Below are 5,779 nucleotides of genomic sequence, written 5' to 3' on the forward strand. Positions count from 1 at the left end.
GGTTTTGCTGCACAAAACTACTTCAGCATCTCCAGTGCGGGCTGGCAGAGCCCAGAGCAGCCCAAGGGACCCGAGTTTCCTCTCCAGGGAGGATGAGGAAGATCACAGTGTCCCAAGTCCCCTCCTTATACACACCCCGTCAGGGCAGATCCCAGGTGAGGGGTGGGAGATGGGGGTATTTCTGTGCCTGCAGCAGCTCGGGGCAGCTCAGGGCAGTGGGGAGCTGAAGGGGCTCAGTGCAAAATCATGGACCAGAACTTGCCCACCCCAGACCATCTCCACAGGGCAAGGGGGGGACACTGGCAGGCAGGACCCCACTTTGCTCTTTCCCACTCGCCATGGGATGGATGCTCAGACGGTGAAGCAGCCGGCAGCAGGGTGGGCTGGGGTGGGCTCAGCAGGGCTCCAGTCCCTGTGTCTTAAACTTCCCGAGCTCCCTCCTCCCTTTGCCTCCCACCCACGCTGACTCCCCCAGGCTTGCACCACTCCCACGAGCCTCAGCATTATTCTTCTGGCTGGACTGGGGAGTATTCATAAGAGATTGGCATCTCTCAAGGAAACACTAGTTGCTTTGAGGATGGGAGGCAGCAGCCTCTACACATCCAAGAGCTGGGAACCCCAGCCCAAGGCTTTAGTCCCTGAGAGCAGCTCTTGATCTTCCCAGGCATGTCCACAACAAGTTCACAGGGTATAAAGCTGAAGCACAGGCTCTTCCATGATATTTAGGAGCAGGTTTGCACCCATGGATGAACCTCTCAAGGCTGTATATTTGGTACTGAGCACACCCGACAGCAACAACATCGATCCCAAAAGCCACTTGCTTTCCTAATACAGGAAAGTGGCGGGTCCCAAACTTCTAAAAATACCTGTGCTTTCCAGGGGTGGACTAGAATCACCCAAGACTAAAGAAAACAGAAAACAAGAGCCCAGCTGCACGTTCTCCCTGGAACACCGTTAGAGTAGACCAAGACAAAGGGATGCTAACGCTCTTCTCCATCACCTGATCAATTCCTACCAAGCAGAACAACCACAACTTTTGTCACTCAAAATACATCTGCAGAGAATTTAATGGCCTGTGTTGTTATTTTCTCTGCAGATTTATCACAAGTAAATCATAGGAGGCAGAAAACCCAACCATGCCATTAGGGAGGTATCTCCCACACACACATCAGAGGCACCTACACATTGTGCACGGAGGGTCTGGCCCACGGAGCTGGGAGTCCACGTGGAGACTGAGCTCATGTGCAATAAATCATGGCTTTTTGGCTGTTCAGCCACCCTGCATGCTTTGTGTATGTCCAAATTATCCACAAAAAGTCATCAACCCTGATGAGAGGCAGACACCCCCCCGTGTTTCTCAGTGCCTCCTCCCTTCAGCCATGCCTGCGAGCCCCCCAGGTCTCCTGCAGCACTTTGTCTCTTTGCAATGACCACACCTCAATCTTTAAGAGTTTTCCTGGAAGGTGCTGGGCATGAAGCAAACCCAGGGAGTCACCTGGAGCACATCACATCCCACAAGGGAGCTTCCTGACAGCTCCCCAGCCGAGAAGCACAGGGTTCCCTGCTCAGCAGAGTGGAGCTGGAAGAGCCAGGGAGCCCTGGGCTCAGTGGCCACAGCGCTGGGTCCCAGCACCCAGCTCACCCACGTCCTTCTGCTCAAAACAGGGATGGGTTTTTTTCCATCTCATGAGGATCAGCTTAACGCAGCATTGCCTGTCATTACCCTACACAGCTGGAAACACATCTCTCCTTCCTAAATCAGTGCCACGCACTATCAGTCCTGCTTCCCAGGGATGAGGAACCAGAGATACCCATGAAGATTTTGGGGTGGGCTGATGGCATCCCCTGTAAGCCCAGGACTCTGCTGCACACATCCCCTCACACCAGGGTCGCTTGCAGTATTGCCATATAAAAAACACCCCACCCAGAAAATCCCCACATTGTCCAGGGGCTTTCAGAGATGCTGTTAAAGTGCAGATACATGGAAAGAGGTCAGAGAGGCTTCCTTAGAGAGTCAAAAAACACAGATGGAAGGGAAGAAACATTATTAAAATCTGCTGTGATAGGCTGTATCAGGCTCTTCCTAGAGAGTTTCTGTCTTTTCCTGACACTAAATGTCTTTGGGTGCTCGTGGAGCTGTAGAGAAGGAACAGGTCTCAGCAGACATGGAAACAAAGTCCGCTCTGAGGCTACACAAAAGCTCTTTCCTTTAACCCAAAATGCTTTCTTCACTATGACAAACACCCTTGGCCCCATTGCCACACAGTTGTAGGGTCCAGGATCTCACTGGATGTTTAACACAATTGTGAGGGAGATGTCCCAAAACCTCAGGAAGCACAGAAGGTATTCCTCCCCCCCCAGCCAGTTGTGAAATACTGAACCCAGCCCCCCACAGCAGCTTAGGTCCTAAATTATTACGTGTATTATTTATTGTACAGCCCGTAGAGCTGTCAGTCCTGCACCAGGGAGACATAAAACAGGGCACCTACACTGGGGGAAGGAAGAGGGATATATGTTTGGTGCTGGTTCTTGCTTGTCTTTATAAAGGAGAGGACAGCTTGGCACCATTTGGAGACTGAATATTGAAAATCACTTTAACAAAGACAGGAGAGAAGGTTGGACGTAGGGATGATGCCTTCCAAGAAGCAAAATAAATAGGATACCATTGCAGGGGACACCCTAAATTTCTTCTAGGGGAGAGATTTTAGCAGCTCTTCACTGAGGTCCCTTCTATCTGGGGATACCGCACCCCCCAGCATGACCAGTACAAGCTCCCAGTGGTGCCTCAGGACAAGGGCTGAGGAGCTCTGCAGGGCTGGGGCAGATGCCTGGTGCCATGCATGGACCCCCACCATACTGGGAAGGCACTTGCTACTGGCATGACCTTACCCAGCAACCTAAATAGGGCAACCAGTGCTGGTGTGATGGGCTGGTAGATATCAGGGCTTCCCCATAAAACACATCACCTTCCTGGGGCTGTGTTAGCCAGGAGCCTTCCCCAAGTTCTGCCCTTGTTTTTCCTCACTACAGCTTCTCCCCATGAGTGGCTCCTGCCAAGTGATTTCCCAGGCAGCAGAGGGGAGGGAGCCAGGCTCTGTCGCAGGTAGGGAGCTATTTATACTGGTGCCACATCAAAGAGTTTCTGCTGCTGACGCCACAGCAGCACTAATAGCAGGAGGTGGGTGGGTTTGTGAGGCTGGCAGCGCTGTGGATGTCCCAGGGCTGAGCTGTGCTCAGTGTGTGGTGCTGTGCTGGAAGAGGAAAGGAAGTTCTGTGACATGAAACTTTATTTTGTTTATTTTTGAGTGACGATGGCAGCGTGTGCAGCCAGACCCCAACTCCCTTCCCACTCTTTATTCTGCCTGACACACAGCCCATCTCAGCATCCCCTCCCACCCAACCCCAGACAAATAACCCACCTTTCTCAGGCAAAGGGGTTGCAAGGTTGTGCTCAGCTGTGCTTAAAGAGTTGTTTGCAATAGAGTGAATTTGCCAGGGAGCGTCTGTAAGATGGGCCCAATATTTAAGAACTTCAGCAATCAGGGTGTTAACGAGGATTTCAAACAGACATCATCTCTCAAACACCCATCTGCTAAACCGGAGTCACTTGGGGCCTTGTTTTCAGAGACTGGGAGCCTCCTCCCAGCAGCTATCAACCCATGCTATCGATTGAAATACAAGTCTTCAGGGAGAGCTTAGGAGCTGCATGCTGGTGGCCTCGGTTGAATGTCACACTTGTGCCCAGCCAGCAGGCAGCGGGCAGCTCACTGGGACATCCCTCCCCAAGCAAAGCTTCCTCCATCCCTCTGCCCCAGGGTCCAGAGCCAGTGTGGGAAGGTCTCCCAGCCAGTTCTGTTGGTCTCCTTTGCTTTCTAACATGCTGGGCTGGTCCCCATGGCATTTTCTTGGCAGTGCTGCCTGTAGCCTCCCCAAGGTCTCTCCTGGAGGTGGCACAAGCCTGGTCCAGCTGCAGAAAAGCCTCCTGGTCCCACTGAGAGCTTCAGCTCCAAACCCCTGAGGATTTACCAAGGGCTTATGGCAGCAGAGCTGAGGGTCACACAGCTCAGGCTGGACTTCCACCACCCCAAGGCACTAAGGTGATTGCAGAGATGGGATCTGGCTACTTCAGGGAAAAGAAATAAAATAATAATAATAAAAAAAGGCAAACACACTAACTGCAAAGCTGAGATTTAAAATTCAAACTGCCCAACAGAACAGAAGAGCAGTAAGTGTTTGTTCAGGCCCACTCATAACATCACCTGTTTTATTACAATTAGATTTTGACACCACAGCAACTCCAACCCCATCACACCCCAGTGCTGCGCTCGCCCCCAGCCCACGTCTCCATGTGCTCCCAGTCCAGCTCCAGACTGACCACAGATCCTGGCTTTGTCTCCTGCACAAAGAGGGGCTGAGCTGTGTCCAAGCACAGGGGTTTGTCTGTCTGGGGGTAGGACAACAAAGAAAACTCCCACTGAGACCCTCTTACAAAGAGGTGCTGTGACCTGTGATGGACATGAAAGCACCGACCCGTTATTAGGAAAAAGCACTTAAAAAACACAGAGAACACAGAGAGCGCTTGCAGACCGTGCTGTAATGCAGCTGTCCTGCTGGGATCACATCAGAGAGCCCTGCCTCCTCCTTGCACCATGATGAGAAGGACCAGACAAGCTTATTTAGTCCCCAGGTGAAGCTCAGCCTCTGCCTGCATTAGCAGGAGTTGCTCTTGGGCATCAGGATGGCCTCGTCCGCCGCACGCTTGTCCTCATAACACCCCGTGTAATCCACTCAGAGAGGCACAGCCCAAGAGCAGCAGCACTTCTCCCAGCCCTTTGCTCAAACACAGGCTCATCTAACATAAAAAAATTGATGCAAAAGGCACAAGCACGTCAGCCCCAGTCCCCTCCCAGCAGCACAGGGCTCTCCCCAGTTACACCAGTGGTGCATTTACTGCAGCAGAGTTTCCTGCGTCCCCTTGCAGAGATTTTTCTCCCATTTTCCAGGATATTGGATGATCTGGGCTGCCTCCTCTCATTACACCCTCTCACTGCTCTGAGCTGCTTCCTTCCCTTCACCCACATCAGGAGGAAAGAGCAGGAGCTACTGATCGAATATTGATCCTTATCAAACCAGTTCTGTTACAATTAAATTAATCAGAGCACCCATCCCAATGCATCCCCCTCCCCAGCTGGTCTCTCAGCCCTGGGAATGGGATGCTCAGAGCCTCTCCTCACACCAGACAGGCAGCACACAGCCTCCTGCCCACCAAGGGGACATTAAATAACCACAGCCACACTGGAGTCACCACTGACCATTCACCAGTGCTGGGTTGTCCCACACACACATCTGTGCACAGACAAGCCCACACGTGGGTACCACACATGTGGAGATGTGCATGGACCAGCCAGCTGATTGAGCCCCACAGACTGCACAGCTGGGGTGGCTGAGGCACCATCCATCACACCTGAACTCTGCCCCTCCACCCATTTCATACACCAAATCCTACAGCCTGCTGCATTCTCCAAAAACAATTAATTAGGGTTCACACACAAACCACAGGCTCTGGTCCTGCACGGGGAGCGGGAATAGCATCGCTTCGGATGCTCCGTGTCAAAGGGAGAAGCATATTAGTTTCCATGGATATGGTGATTCAGAATTGCTCCAGATTATAAATTGGTTTGCAGGGCTCTGCGAGGAGGTCTGCAGCATTCCCACCTAGCCTCACAATGCACCAAGTCCATTCAACAGCAAGCAACAGGACCAGAGCCAGATCCAAACC

The sequence above is a fragment of the Antrostomus carolinensis genome, unplaced genomic scaffold (genome assembly GCF_000700745.2).
Source record: "Antrostomus carolinensis isolate BGI_N321 unplaced genomic scaffold, ASM70074v2 scaffold14652, whole genome shotgun sequence".
Classification (NCBI taxonomy): Eukaryota; Metazoa; Chordata; class Aves; order Caprimulgiformes; family Caprimulgidae; genus Antrostomus; species Antrostomus carolinensis.